Source organism: Nannospalax galili, unplaced genomic scaffold (assembly GCF_000622305.1).
Source record: "Nannospalax galili isolate Female #2095 unplaced genomic scaffold, S.galili_v1.0 scaffold461, whole genome shotgun sequence".
NCBI lineage: Eukaryota > Metazoa > Chordata > Mammalia > Rodentia > Spalacidae > Nannospalax > Nannospalax galili.
The window spans coordinates 5727034-5750179 of NW_008349975.1; the positions used below are offsets into that span (position 1 = coordinate 5727034).

Below are 23146 nucleotides of genomic sequence, written 5' to 3' on the forward strand. Positions count from 1 at the left end.
CTGAAAGAAACCAGGCACAAAAGAATATATGTTGTAGGATTATATCCAAATTAAACTCAGGAAGACCCATTTTACTGAGATAGAAAATAGCCTAATGGTTTCCTGGGACTAGAAATATAGAGAGTAATGACTGAGACTATGCATACGGAAATTTTTGAAGTGAGAAAAGAATGTTCTGATTGTGGTGGTAGTAACATGGGTGTACAAATTATTAAGACTTAGCCAAACATATTCTTATCTGAGTATATATTTTGTTGAATGGCTTTCCGCTTGGGAGACATTACCAAATGTCTATTCCACTCAGATAGCACCTCAGGTAGGGTACCAGTAACAAAACAAACAAAGGACTCCACTTGGAGAGTCAATGAGTTTATTAGATTTATTTACAGAAGCATGAGTGAGAGGTTACTTATAGGCACCTGGGTGAGTCAAAAGCAACTGCATCACCAAGGTCCCACTCCACATGGACGAGGACCTTATGAAATCTCTATCACTGAGTCTCGCCTTTAGTTAATCTTCCACACCCTATATACTTCTCAAGTTCACTAGCAGGAGGGTGTGATGACTGGATTCCAAGGTAAAAGTCCGAAGGCATTCTCCACTGTCTTTCCACGGGGAAGTATTAACACCTCCATTACCATTTCCACACACCTAGTTATAAGGGTTTTATTTTACTTATTTTATTTACATGGGTACACAGTCAAACATTCTGTAGGTCACCATAGCAACCCATACTCTGGGGTGGTGTGTAGGGGTCATTTCAGACCCAGAGGAAACAGCTATTCCCTGACAACTTTATATGAACTACAGTTCAATAAAATATATTAAAAGAAAACAAGGAAGCAAACAAACAGAAAATTCTCAGATTGACCTGAGGCTGCAGAAGTCAGCTCCATGAAGAAAGATGCATTTGCAGGTAACTAAAATGTTGGAAGCCATCAGTAAAAGGTGACAAGATAGCATAGTTCTCCAGGAAACCTGTTAGAAAATACTTCTAATAGTGAAATTTAAACATTTGAGAAATAAAGAGGGAACAGGTATTTGTTTTCTTTTACAAATGGCTCCATTTAGTGTGAAACCCAAACAACATTTTATCTAGGGCAAAACCACACAAGATTTGAGGTTTACTCTTGGTTTTCCTTACATAATTCATTATACCTTCTATGGTACCAGGATTATATTATTTGTACTGTATAAGTAACAGCTAGCTTTGGTGTCATACAGAGAGGGACTAGAGTCTGAGCTTGTCACATGATAGCTTTGTGACCTTGGGCATGTCACTTGCATTCTATTTTCATTGTATTCATTGGTACATGAAGGGAAAGTCGTGTAGGCTAAGTAAGGCTACATATGTCAAGTACTTAATACAATGATTGACATATGGGAAAGGTGAAAAATTGGTATATTAAGCTGTAACAGAAACCAATTTTCAGAGTTCCAGTCTAATTAATTAATGTACTTAAAAAAGGAAAGCTTTCACTGGACAACTCTAACTCCTTGAGTACAAAGTACATTACAAAACAGTAAGAATTAAAGGGCTCTCAGAAGTTAGATACTCAAATGTGTAGAGAAAGTTATATTCTTGTTTACTTATTTATTTTTATTTGTATGAGCATTTGCTTGCAAGTATGCACCACGTATGTGCCTGGTGCCTGTGGAGGCCAGAGGAAGTCATTGGAATCCCTTTAAGTGGAGTTACAGATGGTTGTGAGCCATTTTTTGAGTACTGAGAATGGAGCCCGAGTCCTGCAGCAGGTGCAATTTATCCAATCCCCACCAAATGTGTTGATTTTATAGCTGATTAAATTATTGTACAAATAAATTAATGATTGTATAAGGCAATTGGAAAAACTGATCGTAGCTCATGGACTACATGGTATACCTGAAATATGACCTTCAAATTCAGATAAACTATTATTGGAATTTTCTTCTAGTTATTCATTTAATCTGTATGGGTATGGAAAACTATGGAACACAGTAAAATTTTAATTTTCTCTTCAAGTAAATTGGGGTAACATTCATTGCCAAATAGGTAGAATTGTCATGATAACAAAATTATATATGTAAGTAAAATGTGTACAGAATACTGGCTATAGCAGTATACAGATATACTCAAATCATGTAAATGTTCTTTGGTGTCCAGCGTTTTCCACAACTGGATATAAATATCCCTTGCCTTTTTATCACTGTGGCAAAAACAAAATTTATTGGCTAATTTTTCCCATGTTCTCACGTGCTTCACTGGCTATTTCTTTTTAAAAAAATATTTTATGTAATTTTTTGTGAATTTCATACAATAGTTCTTAATCAAACTTAGACCCCCATCCAATCCACACACCCCCAGAGCCTTCCCCCACTGGACCTCATGTATTCTGTCATATATGTTAAGTCCTATCCAGTTAAGCATTTGTACCCAGATATCCTTCAGTGCAAGTCATTCACTGGAGTCCATCTAGAGATCGTTTTTTAACTTTTTTTTTTCTTGAAAAAAATTTTGGTACATTTTTTAATTGAAGTTTTGTGTATTTCATACAGAGCTTCTTAATCATTTTTATATCCCCTTCGGCACCCTCCCATAGCCCCTCCACTGAAGTTCATACTTTCTGTCATTTGTATTAAGGCCTATTACATAAAGTCGGCCCCAGATGTCCCTCAGTGCAAGTTCATCCACTGAGGTCTAGTCAACTTATCTAGAGTCTCTTTAAGAAGATCAGCTTTTCTGATCATTAAAAGTACTTAGCTGCCAGTAGTTCTTTGGCTAAGATTAGGGCCTGCTGCCCATTTCCACAGTCCTATGCTGGATTTTTGTCTGCTTGAGCTCCTGGGACCTCGCTAATGTGCTCCTACAGCAATGGTGTCAGCATGCACAAACCTATGCAAACTATTTCGAGATCTTAAAGAAGATATGCTCTCCCTCACCCAGTAGTAATCAGTTGCTTTCCAGGCTAGGGCTGGAGCCCGCTGCCTATTTCCCTTGCTTCATGCTGGGCTCTTGTCTGACTGGGTTGGCGTGGGTCTTGTTCATGCCACCACCATAGCTGCAAAGTTCACGTGAGCAAGTTTCCAGTGGCCTGAACTTGGGTGGTAATTTCATACTGTGATTCCCACAACTGATTGGATCAGGAGTACACATAAGAGCCAGATGTACTTGTATCTTCAGAAACTGACCAGAAAAAAAAAGCATGAAAATTAGGCTAAAAAATCAGTTAGGAAGGTGGGATTTCATGACAAGAATCGTGATGTACTTAATAGTCACTCTCCTAAGATGCTTATATCATAATCATTGTTACCTGTGGGTATACTAACTTACATAAGAAAAGAACATTACAGGTGTCATCAATTTAAGGATTTTAGATATGAGCATGAATCATCCATGCTAGGTAAGGGGGAAGGAGATTCAGAATGGTACTAGGAGATGTGTAGGTGGAACTCAGCGATCGAAGGAGTCTAAAGAAGGGTTTATGCATCAAGAGATGTTGTTAGTATTTAGAATATGAAAAAGGAAAGGCATTTTACCCTCCAAATTCCTAGAGAATTCTGCTTCGAATGATATTTAATTTTTAAAGCTCTGACTTCCAGAACTGTAGGGTAATTAATTTGCATCATTTTAAGTATTTGTTTCATTAACAATGGAAAGAGATAAAATGCTGTATAACTCATACATGAAGACACCCAAATTCTTTCCACAGAAGTCACTGGCATCATCTTGAGCCTAAGATCATAATCTTCCTTAATAATTATTTACTAATTATTTTTGTGTGTGTGAGTGTAATTTGTGTGTATGGTGTGTGTGTGTGTGTGTGTGTGTGTGTGTGTGTGTGTATGAGCAGATGAGGCATACTGTGCATGTGGAGGTGAGAGGACAGCTCTGTAGAGTCAATTCTCTCTTTCTACCTTTACACGTGTTCTGGGGATCAAACTCAGGTTGTTAGACTGGTATGCTGAGTGCCTTTATCCACTGAGCTGCTTTGCCAGCCTGTGACCATAGCCTTGATCTAATTCCCCTGAAGCCCTAAATATTAAGTCTCTCAGTTTGGTTCCCTTGGGAACCTGTGAACATCTCTATCTTGCTGACATTTCCATCTACAGTGTGAATGGGGAAGGGAGTCTTTCTTCTACTAAGCTGGCAATGTGACAACCACATTGTCTGTAACTCTTCATTTCTTGTGTTGGTAACAAGTAGCTTAGATCACACTTTCTAATGAAATAAGAAGAAGTTCCGTATTTTAAACTACCACTACAAATGAAGAAGGAGGTGTGTGCATGTATGTTTGTATTTGTGCTACTCCAGTCTTAGAACCAAGCCTAAATGTGTAGTCCACTTAGTGCTTAAGAAGGAAAGATAGTTTGTTTAGGAATATGACATTAAGAAGAAGCACAATTCCTGTCATTCTCAGAAGTGAAACCCACTTAGTGCAACAAGTACCTTTAGAGAGAATGGTTGAGTCAATTATTGTGTGTGCTTTTATTGGGCTTTGAATAGTATCTGAGAATGTTGAATGTCTTTTTCAGACTGCTGATTATGAGGAGAGGGCTGCAGGTTGAATCCCTTAAGTGATTATGAAACATGCAATTAAAATAAAAACTCTATTGTAATGACTATAATTAGGAAGAATACAGAGAAACAAGTCTTTGAAAAAAATCTATTTTTAGTGTTTTTTTCTTCTTGTAACTTTAAATGGAAGAGATAAGACAGAAGAAACAGTCATTTCAAGCATTCCTTGGTTTTCAAGTGACCATAGATGGCAGTTCTTTAAAGTCCTTGTTTAATGGCACTCTTGACAGCTTTCTCCTGAAGAAGATGCAGCAGTGTTAAGCAGCAGCAGGATGCCATCTTGTAACGAGTTCAGTGTTCTATGGAAAAACCTTGGTAGATTAGAGCAAGAGAATTTTAAATGCTGACTCAGCAACTCCCTCTAGAGCACTTTCTCAATCAAACCTTGGATTCAGGTTAAGGTGTATATGTGAGGTGCTTTCAAAGTCTATGGACCCCAAATTCCTACTACCAGAAGCTAATTAAATTGTTTTGAGGTGTGGCCTGGCCTGTTTATGTTCTGAAGTTTCTTTCATGCAGGTGTTTATGAACTTTGTCCTGGACTGCCATCCTGCTTGTGTTTCCCAATGGAATCTATAAAGTGTTTGGATCTACCCTGGCTCCATCCCAGTGAAAGCCATTCAGTTTTTGGCCCGTTGAAACCTCAAAAAGCATGGAATTATTCCCTCCTGGAATGACCCAGCTTAAGCCTGACACCCAGGGAAATATGTCTTGCAAGCGGTAATATAGGCAGTCGGATGGTGCTGCATGGAAGCCGTAGCAATGTGATCAAGGCACAAGCAGCACTTCTTTATTTGGAACAGACATGAGTTAATGCCCATGAAAGTGGCAGTAAGGATGCTCTAGTTATAAGAGGGAGTTGCAGTCTTTAAACTGATTTGGGGGCCGGGGATAAGGGTGGGATGGGAAGGATAGGATGGAGGTAGGGTAATGAAATTGGGGTGGGGATGAAAGTTTGGTAATAGCCCATTCACAGTCATGGTATCCAAAACTGATTTTGATTTTTAGAAGAAACACACCTCTGCTTCATATAGCCTTGGATAAAACAATTCTCAAATGGTCATTATGTGACACGTACAGAGATGAGAAGAGTTGGGCTCAAAGATTTTGGAGCTGCAAAATAGGCAGACATGAAGTAAAGACAGAGTTAACAAGATGTTTATACTGTTTCATTAACCTGTCAATTATACATAAATTCCCATAAAGTGTCAATATTTCTAGCACAAGAAGTCAAGTTGCAGAACCTGTAACCTACTCAGTTATCACAATCCCTGTCAGAGGTGTTATCAGAGTTAGTGGGATGCTAATACTGTATTGTCATTATCTAGATACATGGCCTTGAAATAATGAAGTTAACTATGAGTAATAAAGTTACAAGTCTTTTCTAAGACTTTTCTTTAGTAACAGTTATCTCTTATCCTTGTCATTTTGGGTAGCTCCACTGTTTTTAGTGTGTTTGAGTCATTAGAACTTCCCAGTTTTTTTGACATCTGGTGTCTATGAGAAAGCTGTTGATAGAGTACAAGGAAGGAAGCAGGAGACATTGCACTGTTCTCTTTCAATATATATTTTTTTATTTTTCAGATAACCTCTCAGATAGCCCAGACTGATCTCTTATTTCCTGATTCTCCTGCTTCCATTTCCCATCTGTTAGGATTACAGATGGCCCCATGCTTGGCTCACATTGGGCTTTTAGTAGGTGTTAGATTAGGGACACAAAGAGTTTTTCCTTTGTCTTGCCTAACAGAGACAATAATTTAAGGTCTAGAAATATATCTAAGTAATCTAACAATTACACCAGTTTATAAATTAAATGTTATCAAAACTCAAGATCATTGCCACCAGTTGTTTTCTTCCCCATAACAAAATGCTTTGACAACTCTCCGCACATTAGGCAGAAAGATGGCAGTATTTTCTCAGGGAACTGTTTTAGTGTTACAGATTCAACCCTTTGTCCCAAGATATCTTACTTTGCTTTTTGTTTTTCCCTTACAAGTCTTTCTTTTACTGGTCTTTAACATGCACCTAAGTCAAGGGGCCTGCTGTTAACAAGTATCCTAACCCAATTAGCCGGGAAGAAGAGGAATGCATTATGCAGATGTGCGGACATTAAAAGTTACCCTGCCTTAATTGAAAGTGTGTTTTCTCCTAGATTTTATAGCCTTGTTTATTGTAATACTAATGCAGTAATTTAACATAAGTATCGTTTTTAAAATTATAGATATTAACTTTCATCTGATCTCCAGTGGGATTTACCCTAAAAGTGGTGTGTGATATAAGGAAGTTGTAGGATTTTGTGTATACTATGGAAGAGCTTAATTTTTAGAGGACAAAAAAGGGCATAGGGGATACCTTGAATATGGAGTTTTGAATGTAGAAATCTGTTTCGATAAAGTGATTAGTCTGTTTCTATATGCCAGGATTGCTAGAATGATTAAAGCCAGGGGAAGCAGGATGAAGGGTTGACTATCTTAGTATACTTCAAGTAGATGGACACAATATATAATGTTGCAATATATGCATGCATAAACATACGTGTGGTAAAAGAGCAGAAACTGTAAGTTAATCTAAGCTGTGGCTGTAGAGCCGAAGAATGAGTGGAAGCACAGTAAGAGTTCTGAGAGCATGCAAGAGAGGAAATCAGACAGTCATGATGGTCATATCAGGAAGATATAGACCGCAAGAGATAGGCTAAGGAGCACCTGTCAGGAGATTAATCTGGGCTTTGCAACTGGGCTGCTTGAACTTCATGCATTTCCTTTTTTCTTGTGAGCTATGACCAGTGGAAGGAGTCCTGAGCAGGAAGAAGCAGAAGATGATACTGCAATAATAGTAGGTTATGCCAATCTAAGTAGGCCTGGCACTACTGCAGAGGAACATTCCATTATAGTCTGACCAAGACACCAAGAATCCAATCCCTTTAGTTTCACTCAGATGGATTGTATAGGAGAGATGGTTCACAGTCTTAGCAAGCATCTAAAATGAATAGATTCTAGGAGCAAATATTAAAAGTGGGTATAGCAAACATGTTCTCTGTGAACATATAATCAATGTGAGTCAATAAGAAATAAAGACAGCTGCCCCCAAAGGCAAGCAAAGATCTGAGCTAGAAATGCACAGAGGAAAGTAATAATAGTGTGTTTACATAGTATGATTTTCACATTAACCAAACATTTAGAAGCAAATTTAAAAACAAACAATATCATGGAATTTACTGACAAAGAAGTCAAAGACTATTAACAGTTGCAAGAATAGGAGAAAATATACTGTCAGATATTACTAAGATCTGAAAATTGTAAACACTGGCAAACTCTAATATGATTAAAAATATGCCCAGCATATGTTTCAGCAACCTTAATTACACATGTCAATTCTTTTCAAATAACAGAAAAATAAGTCAAATGTTCATTTCACCTGCATTTATAATAAAAATTACAGAAATATGAAATTTATGTGAAAACAATACACAGTAGGCATGTATACACAGAACACTGACAATTAAAAGAATAAATTACAGTTACATTATACAGTATAACTGAGCAAAGTAGAAAATAGTGAATGAAAATGCAAGATGAAGTAGAATACTTATAATAACATGCACTGTTTAGGAAAACACTACAAAATATAAACCAAATGATAAACATATTAGTTGCCAATATTTTCTTTAAATAATATTCCTTCATAACAACTGATTGGAAGAAAGTGCCTTTTAGTTCCTACTTTTTTCCTCTTTACATCATTCTTGAATGTCCTTTCAACCTTAAGCCATGATACCAACCTACTTACCCATCTACCTTGTCAAATACACAGCTCATGTCTTTGCCCTTGATTTTTGCTGACTACAGCTTGACGTCTCAGTTAAATTTAATATAGACAACCACTCCTTCCCTCTTAAAATTAATCTACTACTTGATTTCCAAGATTTTATATTTCTTGTTTGCCCAAATTCCTTTTTCTATTTTTATCTCTTCATGAACTCAAAATTTTGAATCACTCAATGATTTTCACCACTGTTATTTTCTCACTTGATGTTCGTGGAGAAAGGTGTTCATCTGAAAATTCAAGTTCAAGTAGAGGAAGATAGAACTTGCAGTGTTTTCCTCTTTAGCAGTCGTTGGCATACTAGCCATGAGTTGATGTTACTAAATACAACTTCACAAAAACCCTCAGAAATTCAGACTTGTGTTAGCCTTATCTCATTGTCTCTCCTTCTACTTTATGATGGGGCATTATAATTTCTAAGACTGGATGTTACTGTAGGCTTTTAATGACCTCACAGGCTTTCTTTTCTGTGCATTGAAAACCCATTCATTATAAATAAGGAAGGATAAACCTTTTCAACTCTTAATAAGAACTTTACATTTTTATAAATAGACTAAAACCTGTCTTAACACTGATTAATTCAGGGAACATGAACCCCAAATCAATCAATTATGAAAACGTTCCCAGATTTTATAGCTTCTAATTTACCTGTAGTATGATGCTTGCTGTTGTGAAGCCATTTCCCCCAAATGGAAGCATTCTGTCTTGGAGGGAGGAAACAAGCTTATGCAAATTACCTGGTTAAGGAAGGTCATAAGCTTATATCTTATAAGTCCCTTCCCCAACATTATGTAAGAAGTAAGAATTGCTGTGGGAAAATGGACTCTCCAGCCTCCAGAGCAGTCTACAAGTTAGGCAGGGGGCTACAGCTGCCTTTGAGTTCCTAAGCTTTTGGTTCACCAAACTGTACCTGAGTGGAACTGTTTCTTTGTTCTGTCACTGGTGCCCTAATCTGTGGTGAATGAATGTTTGTGCTGAATAGATGTCCCTCTCCCATGTAGACTTGGGCAGAGATGCCAGAAAAGTCACAGGTCATCTGTATCTTTCACAGTGTCCACAAGCTGTGTATTCTCATTTTGAGGAAAAACACGACTTTCTACTCTGTGTCTACTCCTGTAAGAGAGATTGTGTCTGTTCCATCTTGAGATTACAGCAGATTGTAGATTTGACACATACCTTAGTGGCAGATTTCAGTGTTTGATTTCTATGAATTTTAGTGGAAGATTTCAACAAATGACAAAATCTTGTTGAGACAAGCATCTCAAAAAAGAGAGAGGGAGAGAAAAAAGCATTGCCGCATGAGACTGTGTAAATAGAGAAAGATTTAGTTTTCAGACTTCACTGTGAAAATTTAAGGTTAACATAAAGGTTAAACATGATTCTAGTATTCTTGAAGACTGCCAGGGGAAGCGATGGATTTGTTATGCGCTATCCTTTACAGAGAGCTGATTTATAGAGAGATACTTGTTTGATGGAGGTTATTTCCTTTTTATGTGGCCACCTGTCTCCCAGGTTGTCATTTACTTATTTGACCAAGTCTCACACAGTATATGTTGTATCCTTTGGAATTTGTGATCTTGCCCTCATCATTTAAGTAGCCACCAACTTGAGTAGATTTTTTTTTGTATAAATGAGTTTTACAATATGGACATACCCCAGACAAATACATTTTACTGAACCTTACGACTGAAAAAACTAATTGTATCTTAGCTTGTTTATAACGTAGACAAGCTCATTGAACTGTGTGCTTCTATTGTGACCTGGTCATATGGCCTGAATCCCTTATGACACGTTCTTGCTGTTGACCCAAAGTAACGTATAAATGCATGTGTGTGTGCTTGCATACCAAGCTCTGAAAATAGTGCCTTGAAAGCAATGAGATAAACTTATAGCATCTGTGTGTGGATGTGTGTGTGTGTGTGTGTGTGTGTGTGTGTGCGCGCGTGCGCGCACGTGCATGTGTGTACTCCATTCTAAGTTAGTAGGGATTGGAAAGGACAAAATTCTTCTCTGACAGGTCTGACAATTCTCCATTTAATGCTAGACATTTCATTTCACACTGTTTCAATAGAAGGGAGAGCTAGCTCTTGTTCAGGAGCTCAATTCAGAGAAAATGCTGAAGTAACAGGTTCTCAACAGCTGGCTTCACTTTGGATTTAAAATGTCTGCTAAGAGTCAGGCTGTCTTTATTTAAGCATCACCATAATGTGGCATTGCATAGTAAACACCACAGGTTTTTCCATTATTAAAATAGACTTGATCTATCACTGACTTGATCATCACCCTATAGCTGCTTTGGGTATAATACAAATTGTTAATTATAGTATGTCTTTTGAAAAAATTGTTTGGTTGGATTTTTCATAATTTTCTATGATTTGAAATTTAGTTTGGAACATTTGGCACTAATGACTCACAATTATCAGTATTGCAGTATTTAATATAACTTGAGTGAAAGCAGGGTATTGATCTTCATTAAAGTGAATTCGTCCATCTCATATTTAATTGTGATGAACATATTTAAAGAGATTATAATTTATACTTCTTGGGAGAATGATTTCAGCATCAACAGAAAAGTGTGGATCCCTTTATCACCATTTAACTAAAATAGTTTTCTTTGACAACTGGTAAAAGAATCCATATATATCCAAAATATCATTTTGTGTTTCACTTTTCTGTAATTGCTTATATATACAGCTTGAATTTACTGACTGAATAAAATAATGTGCATGTCATTATACTGTTGTAATTACCAATAGCAATAATTACCTATTTAGCTTTGTATTATTCACTGTAACTTTTTATTAGGTGATATTATCACACAAACATTTAAAATTTAAAATTTTAAGAGTTCAATATATTTAAGAATTATTATGAAAGGAAATGTAAAGAAAAAACTAAGCATTTTTTGCTTCTAACAATGTGGCAGATAAACTGTCTGGAAGATAAACATCTATATTTCAACATAAAATGTTTAGTAATACTGTATATATCCAGTGCAGAAAAAGTTAGCTAGATGACAGAGCTGTAAGTTGAAGCTCTAGATAGTTTGAGGTCTTTTGCCCATCTAGAAAAACAAAAGCTTGCATCATCACGGCTGAATGAAAAAAAGAAAGATGTTTCAGGTCTGTGCTGGATAGCTTTAGTTGTCAACTTGACACACCTGGGTAGAGTAAGCCTCAACTGGGGAGCTGCCTCCAAGGGATTGACCTGTGACCATCTGTGGGTCATTTTCTTGACTGTTGAGTGATGTGGGAGAGCCCAAGCCTGCAGTGGGTGGTGCCACCCCTGGACAAGTGGTCCTGTATTGTATGAGAAAGCAGGTTGAACAAAGGCCAGGGAGGAAGCCAGTAAGCAGCATTCCTCCACAGCCTGTGCTTCAGCTCCTGCCTCCAGGTTCCATCCCTAATTCCTTACGTTGGGGCCCCTCAGTGATGAACTGTGACCTGGGAGATGTAACCCAAATAAACCCTTTCCTCTCCAATTTGTATTGGACAAAGTGTCTTGTCATAGCAATTGAAATCAAACAGAGCTAGGTGCAGCAGTATATTAAGAATGAGTTTTTCTGGGTCTGGAGAGATAGCTCACAGGTTAACAGCACTTGTTGCTCCTCCAGAAGATGGGAATTGGTTTCCCAGCACCCATGTATGGTGGTCTACAACCACCTGTAACTCCAGTTTCAGACATTCAATGCCCCCCTCTTGCCTCTGTGCATACCTACACATTCATGGAATACACTCTCATAGATATATAAGCAGAAAGAAGTTCTTAAATTTTAGAAGAAAAGAATGAAATTTTTGCACCTAGTTAGAACTGTTTAAAACAATTATTTCTGAAATTTTCCCATGACTGAGGATGAAAAATAAAAGTGTTTCTATGCATCACACTGGTGCAGTCAGTATGGTTGCTAGGAACCCTCTGGAACCCATTGAGTATGAGAGCACACTTCTTGGAAAGCTCTGTCTTGATACACTCTGTGCTAAAAGGATAGACTAAGAAAATACCTTCTGTGTAGAAAAATGATAATGCTGAGAAAATTTCTCTGGATTTATTTGAGATGTGAGTAAGGGGGATATAAAAGCCTTGCAAGAATTTACAACCCAAGAAAATCACCATGATTTATGGCAAGTTAATTTTGAAAAGTTAGTACAGAGGGTTTTAGTTCAAGTAAGTGTATTTTCTCTAGAATGTTCTTGAAGATTTCTGAAGACAAAGTACCACCAAACAATTGATGATATTAATTGCAATATACCAAGTGAAGTAGTCATTTATATGTTTTAGGACACGTAATTATTTAATTTGAAGGTAATACTTCCTGATACAGATGTTGGAAGAATATAAAAATGTACAATGGTATTGTCAATTCCCACAAATGGACATTTATTACTGGGCCTGCAAAAAGGCAATGCGATTTGAAAGATAAGTACAATAGAAATCCCCCATTTTTTTTTTACTTAAAAAAACTTTATTGAGAATTTCATACATGCATATAAGGTGTTTTGATCAAATCCAAGCCCACTCCTTCCTCTCCAACTCCTTCCATATCTCCACATCATTTTTTTTTCTGACAACTTCATGCATTCTCTTTCTTTCTTTCTTTCTTTCTTTCTTTCTCTCTTTCTTTCTTTCTTCTTCTTTCTTTCTTTTTTCTTTCTTCTCTCTCTGTTTTCTTTCATAGGTTTCTTTGTTTTATTTTTCATTTTTATGTATTTTAAAATTTTCAAATAGCAAATCAGACAATTTAAGAATTACACTTATTTTCATTTTTCAGTTAGAGTTAAAATTACATTGGATTACATTGGGAGCAAATATTTCAAAGAAATCTGAATTGAAGGCAGTATCTACAAGTTTAATTTTCAATTTGTTAAGAAAGAAATTTTATATAACAAGGCACTATGTGGAATCACTTCAAAAGCTAAAACAGTAAAACAGGTCAAGATTTTCTTGGAAAGCAACAGTGAAAACGATAGCTTTGACTATAGAAATGGTTAAAAATAGGAAGCTATGGACCAGAACCCAGGCTCTCTCTGGGGTCCTGGTGTACATCATAATAGTTTCCATTTAATAAGGTTGTATTTAATATATTTTGTGTGCTTAAAAATTGGATACTGGGTGTGGTGTTGTATGTCTTTAATCCCAGCCTTTGGGAGGCAAAGGCAGGCAGATCTCTGTGAGATCAAGGACAACCATGTCCATATAGTGACTTCCAGGAGGACTGTGACTAGGGAGACCCTATAAAAAATTTCTTAGGATGGCAAATGAAAGAAGTAAATTAATGAAGTTAAGACAACATCTTAGTTGTAGTTAAATGCACTTGTGAGGAGTAAAGATCTTGGTAGGAAAATAAGAATTAGGGTAAATGAAATGTGAAAATGCAAACAAAAGTATACAACCAATGATTAGACTTAAAAATGTTTTGACATTTTGTTTAGGAATATATAATTTTTCAGAAGGAATCCTTAACCTCCATTAACAGGGTGGATAAGACAGAGATCTCTTCATCCTTAGAAAATTTTAGTATCCAGACAATAACGCTGAGAGTAAACTTTAGCTATCTAGAATGTTGTAGATGCTCTGGTTGACTGGTGCAGAGAAACTGAAATTAAACCAGGAGTTCCCCAGCTTTGTAGCTCAGGAGCACTTTACAGCCCTCTTAAGAAGCTTTTATTTAGGAAGTTTAGTGTTGGAAGTCACAGAGAGTTTATATATGATAAGTCCTCAAGCAGTGCAAAGAATATGAATTTTCCCATCATTATAGTAAGAATACAGCACAATATGCCCAAGGCCATTGCAACTGGCTCAGTAACAGATCTCCTCTGATGCATGCATAAGCAGGGTGATGGACATTTCAACTTGTTCCAGCATCCCAGAAGCAGTTGCCTTATAGATCTTTCCCTCCAGTATCTTGGGAACAGACTCTCCCCACCTCAAACCTCTGCATTAACAAAGCCTGAAGAAGTCTGTTAACTCTTAGTGAGCAGAGCCCTATTGTCCTTAAGGGGATGGCTAGGGAATGTAGCACATCTTTGGAACCACAGCAGTTTTAGTTTTTGTGCTTCCAAATTCATGTTTTCACTAAATCTTCAATGCCAAGAATGTTGAGAAGTGAGTGGAGAGGCTGCTGACCTTCTCCATGGGCTCAGGTGCTCTTGCTAAAAGGCTCAATTTGAAGGTTCAACGCTTTTTCCCTCTGCCCCAGAGGACACAGTTTTCTGCTCCCTGGAGGAAGCAGTATTCAAGAAGCCATCTTGGAAGGACAGAGGAGACACTCAACAAACCATAAGCCCACGGTTTCTTGGTTTTAGACTTCCCAGCTTATAGAACTGTGAGAAATAAACTAAAAACTATCCTGTCTTTGGTATATTTATAATATCTCAATTTGAGTTAAGGAAGAAATTCAACAAGAACTTGTCTCAGTTTGAATGAAAGGAATTGTAAGAGGAAAAAAAGAAATTGTTCTTTGCTATATTAACATATTAACAATCAACAAAAATTCCTATGTTGACTTAAGCAGAAGAGAAATTTATTGTAAAACTATTAGGCAACTCATAAGCGCATTAAAAAGCTGTAGAAATAGGCACGATAGCAGCCAAACTCATGCCCTGGAGCCTGGCCCAAGAGATTCCTCATCTCTGCTGATATCTTGGTATAATAGACCTTGCCAAACCAGTGTGCTTCAAACTGTGCAATTTCCCTGACATCACCATGAGCATATTTCTGATTAAAGTGAGTCATAATAAAATGGGACTAACCAGTAATTATGTTTTAAAATAGAATTTGCTCTTTTCTTGAAATTCAAGTGGATCTCTAACTATTAGGATGCTTAGTAGATTTACCTCCAGTCTCATTCTAGAGAACATGAGAATGAAAATTCTTATCTGGAAATAATATAGTATTTGGAAACACTACAAATACTTTGTCTTAAGGTATTTTGCCTGTCAATATCAGAGGCCCAGATCAAATTGACTTGGCTTTAGGTATCACTAAATCTAGGTGACTCATATCCTTTAAAGCTTTTGTCCTCTATTTTCAGAATACATCTTTTGTGGTTTTATCAGTTTTGTACTTCCATAACAGGTAGATTGTACTCATTACTTAGGGAGGATAGTTTAGCAGCAAGTTGGAATTATTTTTCTAACTAATCTAATCCAATGGGCAGGGAGTGGTGCTCTTACCTCCAAACTCTAAGACCTGTTGTAATTGACATGATGTGATTCCATTTCACTCCATTTGACTCAGGAATCCAACACAAAACCAAATAAAGTCAATCTGCTGTGAAGCTTAGATTGCAAAATTATCCTTGATACCAGAGAGCTGTGTCACTTCCAGATAAAATACATGTGTGATCATATAAGAAGGGGTGAATGTCATGGAAAACAGATGGGCATGTTAAGGGACAGTCAACAGAAAGCATTCAAAAAATATGTGTCTGGTATGCGAACTTCTCATGTCATATTTCCTGTTTGATCAAATGATTAATACAGAAAGCTCTTTTTCTGAGAATTTTAGGATTATGGAATTCTATATTTTCCACCTTTGAACATTTTGTTGAATCCAAATGAACACATATGCTATAACACTGAGCTCCATTACCAACATGCCATTGAAGTTTTGATAAAGCCAATGCCTGAAAAACATTTATGTATTCCATGAAATGATGAATTTACCAGTGGATTTGGATGAAGGGATTGGACTATAGGTTGCTACTAAGCCACTATTTTTAGATAGTATTAGATGGTAAGATTGCTTTCTCTGAAAGTCAGATTCCGTGTTTGAAAATTTCCATGTAAGATTCAATTTCTTTTTCTAGTTCACTGGGAGCCAAGCAATTCCATTTTAACTGTTTGTAACATGGATATATCTAACACATTACTATTACAAACTCAAGCTTTAAAACTACTTTACAATTGACACTAAGATTATTATAAAACTATCTTCAATATGTTTCATATTTTTAAAAAGACTTAATTTTTCTATTTTGAGATAAAATGTAAGTTTCACTAATGATGCATATTTATAATACATGAGTTGAAATTCATATCCACAAAGCATAGCCCAAATCAAGAGAGTAGGCATATTTATATTTTGTGTCCCTATATGTTTTGCCTTCTCTATTTCTTCCCATTTCAGACCACAAATTCTCTACCTTCTTTCTCTGTAAGTTCATTGTCTTTTCCAGAAATGTGTAAAATCTGATTCCTTTCACTCAATATGTTATCTCAAGGTTTGTCCTTGTTATTATGCAACAATATATTAAAATATTTTATTTATTCTTTTATTTTATGTGCATGACTGTACTGCCGATATATATGTAAGTGCATATGGGTTGTGCAGTGCCCACGGAGGTCAGAAGATGGCATTGGATCCCTTAGAACTGGAGTTAGGACGGTTGTTTGTTAGCTGCCCTGTGGGTGCTGGAGACTGAATCTGGATCTTCTGCAAGGGCAGCCTGTACTCTTAACCACTGAGCCATCTCTTCAGCCCTATATTGTACAACAATGTTCAATATTTCTTACTGCTAGGCAGCCTTCCAGTAATAGTACCTACTTGAATATGTTTGTTTAGATTACTGAACATGAAAATATAGCTATATATGCCAACATGGGTATATTTATAAGAATTTAGACTAATTTATTTAATGTGGTCACATTATGATAAAATTACTTGCTAATACTCCCATGGAAATGAGCACAAAAAGTAGCATCCTATTATGTAGAAGACATGAAGGAGATAATAAGCATAAATATTTTAAGAAAAGTTTTGTTAACATAAGAACAGGAAAAGTAACATTAAGGAGAACTCATACTATCTATACTATGTTAGTGAGTTAACTGCTATTTTTCTAATCATCATTGTTTTTCCCTAATTAGTATCCTGGTTTCCTAGAAGACCATTTTTTTTGGTCTCACTTCACTGAGGTTTTATTTCATGTTCCCTTTTCCATTGTGGCCTAGTTTTTGGAGTTCTGTTAGATCTCTCATTTCTACACTTTCAACTAAATGTCTACCAGAGATTCTTGGCCAATGGTGCACTTCTCTTGGAACACAAATGTTCAAATGATGGAATGATGAGGTTAAAATGTTAACAAAGAATGTATTCTGTTGAAATACCCATAGATGTTTGGTATGGTTTCTTCTACTGATAGTACATGTCCATATCTGCTCTGAGTATATGATTATTCAGCCATTTTTTCATTCTTCTTAGAACAGCTGTTATGACTTAAAGTTGGGGACACCTGTTTGCTTATTGTCATAGAATATTTTTTAAGTAACAAGCTGAATTAAATATTAAGTAATTTTTAGGAAAAAAGGAGCTCAGAATTAGGAGAAGTTTTTGTACATTAGAGTGTTTGGATACAATACCTCCTGTAGAACTGTTTGTTACGGAACCTGAAAGGAAGGAAAACCTGAGACCATGTGTAAAGGAAAGAGAGCAATCAGTGAGAGGGAAAGCCTGCTATCAAATACTTGATGTTGAAAATAATGAATTGTATTTCAGAGTTAGTGACAATAATACCAAGTTGAATATCAAATGTAAGAGTAACAAAATATTTTAAGAAAACATTTTCTTAATTCCAGCACTCAGGGAACAGGAAGGCAGATTTTTAGGAGTTTGAGGCCAGCTTGTTGTAAATACTGAGTTCCAGGCCAGCAAGGGCTACATAGTGAGACCCTGACTCAAAAATAAGAGTAAAATTAAAAATTCAAAAATAAAATGAATTTAGGAAAAGAAAGTATTTTCAAGATTTTAATGCTGGGCTTGAAAATGTGGAATTGGACACCAAGAATCTCTAGATAATAAATTTCAGTTATACTGCCATAAAGACGGGAGGGTTGTACTTTTTGAAGAAATTTAGGAAAAACGAAAATCTATCATAACTGCCAATTAGTGAAAAAACAATCCATTATTTTCTTGAACTTTAGCTTTACTCTGAGTCCTTTGGTTTTAAATTACAGACAAGTGCATGAAATTAATATATTTTAAACTTATATCACACACATATAAATATATTCACATATAAATCTGTTAATAAAAAAGTGATATTATTACCTTTCAGAAGCATAGCCTACAGGAAGGCTATATATATATTTGGGTGCAGGAAGAGGGCCAGCATGAGAGAGTATGTGGGAGACAAATTAGAAGAAACAAAAATAAAATTTGTATGAAAATGTCACAATGAATCCCATTTCTTTTAATGCTAACTTATAAATGAAGAAATTATAAATCTAATTTATAAACTAAAATTTAAAAATGCATAAATCTTGGGCTGGAGAGATGGCTCAGCCTTTAAGAGCACTGGCTGCTGTTGCAGAGGAGCTGGGTTCAATTCCCAGTACCCACATGGCAGCTCACAACCATCTGTAATTCCAGTTCCGGGGGAATCCAATTCCCTCTTCTAACTCCCCAGGCATTGCACCACACAGGTGCACTTATACACTTGTAGAGAATGCACTGATACATAGAAAGATGATAAAATATTTTTAAAACTTTGTAAATCTAATTTATAAATTTAAAAAATGTAACCCCCAAATAGCACTTTTTTGGTCTTTTGAGACACGGTCTCCCTGTAGCCCCAGCTGTCCTGGAACTCACTATGTAGACCAGGCTGGCCTTGAACTTACAGAGAGCCACCTGCTTAGTGTTTTCTCTCTCATATTTATCTTAAGATTTGTGGGAAAGGAAAATTGAGTTAAGAAATATAAAATTAAAAATTATCTACAAAGTGATATTTGATCATTGGATAGTCCCATCTTCCTTTTGATTGTAAGAGAAATTAAGCAGAAGGAACTTGTTTCCCCACATGCAATTAGATTAGTACTGACATTCATGTATACAATTCAGCATCAAAATCTGAAACAGCCTGAAAGATTTCTGTGATTTCTGTTCTAAGTCAACAAAATAAACACAGAGCATCTTTTTATTGTTGTTGTTGATAAAAGTGGAAGTTGCAATCAGTCATCTAACTACATTTTGACATCATACTGTGAATACACCTTCTGGATTTTGATGCACATGTTTTTGCTCATTATCTGTACAGATTCACTCAGAAGGTATACAAAATTTTCCTTTTGGAGATTTTTATATGGATATTTCTTCTCAAGGTTATATCTGCTGCTTAATCTATTTTTGATGAAATGCTGTGAACAGGGATCCGAGATGATAGATGATCTCAACATGGTAGCCTTTGACACATTACAAAACAGAATTCTTTTCTTTCTTTTATGGAAATTGAGTTTTTAAAATTTCATATGCTATTTCCTACTCAAATCCAGACCCCTCTCCTATCCATGCCTCCCTCTCTCTCCCTACCAAACCCTATGCACTCTGCCATATGTGCTGAGTCTTATTCATTCAGGTGTTTGTACCCAAATGTCCTTCAGTGCAAATGAATCCCCTGGGGTTTAGTCAGCCTATCCAGTGGTCATATGTAAGTCATACTCCCCCTCGCCCAGCAGCAATCAGTCTCAAATAGTTCTCAATCTAATGCTGGCCCGCCACCTATTTCTCATTTCCCCTTTGGGCTTTTGTTTAATTGAGATGACATGGGTCCCACGTTCAATGCCACCACTGCCTCAGGCTCACATGAGTAATTCTGTAATGGCCTGGAAGCTTCCACCTCCTTATGTTCATGAACCAGCCATGGCTCTTACAATCTTTATGCCTCCTCTTCTGCAATGGTCCCTGAGCTGTGGGTGGGTGAGGTTCCATACAAGAGTCCCATCCTACACTATACAGTCTCTTATTCTCCACAACTTGGCCAGTTGTGGCTTTCTGATGACACAGAATTCTTGAATAGACAGTCTACCTAGTTTCCACTGAGATATCATATAAGTTTAAAATGCATATTGACTTTTGAAGACATGGTCTATACATATATGTGCACAGACATACTGAGGATCAAATCTATATGATTGTAACATTGAATTAAAAATTTTTTTTTTTTACCTTTTAACATGACTATTAGAGACTTAAATCCCACATTTGGCTGCCATTGTATTCCTGACATCTCTGACTAAGGGCTTGAAGCAATGTAATTATTGTAAACACACAGAGAAAGCTTCATCTTTCCCTAGAATCTTTGATCAAATGCCATGCAGCCTAATTGTGGAAGCAAATCACTTAATTGTAGCCAATGATCTTCATAGCTTCTAGCAAATGAGTCTCTAAGGTGTCTGATTGCTGTTTGTACAGCTAGAGCTTAGCTGTGGAAGCTGAATAACTCAGAATATGGGTCAGTATTGATTTCTTAGGACTCTTCAATTGCCCACTATCTGGAACCTAGAGGGAAGAAATGATATACACTTATTTTAGTGACAGTGGTGCTCTATAATAGCTGCACTGAAACTGTGGGTCCTCTGTTGAACGATAGTGGTAAGTGAGCCCTGTCCTCCTTTAGATTAATTGGATATGGACTCCATAGATTTGCAGAGTGCATTGGTTTGCTGTTGGTTAAAAATTCTCTTTCAGTCATAGGTTCTTTTTAAAATTTCAAATATTTAAGCTCGTAATTATAACACACCAAAATCACCTCTTTTTTAAAAAGGTGTTTAATCATATTTATGTTCTCCTAGGACGTGGCCTAGGAATTCCACATCACCATATGGACAAAAAGCATTATTTTTTAATAAATGTGGATTTGCAAGTGGCATTAATCAAATTTACAAGATTGTTTTCTTATAGGCTTTGCTTATCAACTTTCCTGGTAATTCTTTTACACCCTACAGTGAAAATGGCCCATCATACAATCTGTTGATGGCAGTCATTGAATTAGAATTAGTCTCATAATAAATCTGAAACACTTTAAATACAGTAATCAAGAAGATGTTATTTAGCATGTAACACTTCCATCTGGTGTGTATTCGTAATGATGGAATATTCCACTATGGTGTGAGCACACGCTCTTTCCTAATACCTACACATCTAAAAACCAGGTAATAATTTGTATGTTCCTAATTTTATATAGTATCCTTTACAGATTAAGCCTAGAGGTCATTAATACTTTTAAGTTTTACTCAGATATTTTTTTTCATTTTGATCAAGGAATATGGCTTTATAATGTAGCATTTTTAATTAATTAACCTAGTCTTTGTTTTATGTGTATGATGTATGTGTTCATGTGTTTGCATGTATATGCATATGTACATGTGTGTAGAGGCCAGAGATTAACATCTGGTGTCTTCTTCATTGCTTTCCATGTTTTATTTCTAGAAGGGTCTCTCACTGAAATTAGAACTTTGCTATTCATCTGGAATAGCTGGCCAGCAGTGCTCTAAGAGGGTCCTTTTGTGCCAGCCTCCTCAGTGCTCAGGTTACAGGTTCACACCCTGCCCAGTCCAGCTTGTGTGTTTGTGTGTGTGTTTGTGTGTGTGTGTGTGTAAGAATTATTTATTAAGTGATGTTACAAAATGGAATTCTTTTTCCTGCACATTTTTATTGAATTTCTGCAAATTTCATACAACATGTTTTGATCATATTTAGATCTCCTTCCTTATCTGCCCCCAGCTTAGTTTCATGTGTTCTGTCATGTATACTAAGGACCTATCAAGCCAAATTTTTGTACTCAATTGTCCATGTGTGTGTGTGTGTGTGTGTGTGTTGTGTCTACTGGAGCCTAGTGAATCTATCTAATGTAATACTCTTAAAGTAAACCAACTCTTGTCCGTGTGTGTGTGTGTGTGTGTGTGTGTGTGTGTATGTGTGTGTGTATATGGTGTGTCTACTGGAGCCTAGTGAGTCTATCTAATGTAATACTCTAAAAGTAAACCAACTCTTGGGACTGAAAAGATAGTTCAGTGGTTAAGAGCACTGACTGCTCTTGCAGAGGACCTGGGTTCATTTCACAGCACCCACATGGCGGCTACAAACCATCCTTAACTCCAGTTCCAGGGGAATCCGAAGCCTTCTTCTGACCTCTGTGGCATTGCACGACACAGGTGCGCTCACATATATGCAGGCAATACACTCATACACATAAAATAAAAATAATAAGTTTAAAAAAAAACTAACACTCCCTTGCCCAGGAGGTATCAGTTGCAAAGGTTGGGGCTTCTACCCCATGTCCCCACTTCTACGCTGAAATGTTTTCTAGTTTGAGCTTGCATGGGTCTTGTACATTGTGGGTTAGATGAAAAAATAAACTAGTTTTGATTTGCATTTCCCTAATTACTAAGGACGCTGAACAATTTTAAGGTGGTTCTCAGCCATTGTTCTTTTTTTTTTTTTTTTTTTTTTTGTGAGATCTCAGATCAGTAGCCCAGTTTCTTCGTTTGGTCATTTGTTTTCTTGTTCTTTGTTATTTTTTGTTTGTTTTGAGTATATTCTGGATAGTAATTCTTTGTCAGATACATAGTGGGTAAAGATTATCTCCTACTCTGTGTGCTTCCTCTTCACTCGATTGATTGGTTCTCTGTATAGAGGCCTTTTACTTTAATGAGGCCCCATTTTCCAATATTTTACCTTAATTCCTAAGCAACTGAAGTCCAATTTAGAAAGTCCTTTCATGTACCAATATCTTTAAGGGCACTGCCTCTATTTTTTTTCTAACACTTTCAGCATTTCAGGTTTCACATTGAGGTCTTTGATCTATTTGGAGTTGACTTTTGTGTGAGGTGATAGATATGGGATTAATTTCATTCTTTTACATGTGTAGATTCAGTTTTTCCAGCACCATATGAGCCTAAAGGTTTTTTTGTTTTGTTTTGTGTCTTTAACTGATTAGAGTATTAAAGTAATACCAGCTTCAAACAGGGAGTTTGGGATTTCTCTTTCTAT

At 36.4% G+C, this 23146-nt stretch overlaps 1 long non-coding RNA gene across 1 annotated transcript in view; it reads right to left on the reverse strand.

Annotated features, from left to right (window-relative positions):
* Positions 1–6585, reverse strand: part of LOC108491509 — a 25812-nt gene extending 19227 nt beyond the window's left edge. The window contains exon 1 of the long non-coding RNA XR_001872781.1: positions 6575–6585. This is a non-coding gene — a long non-coding RNA (uncharacterized LOC108491509). The remainder of the gene's footprint in view (positions 1–6574) is intronic.
* Positions 6586–23146: the final 16561 nt, after the last annotated feature.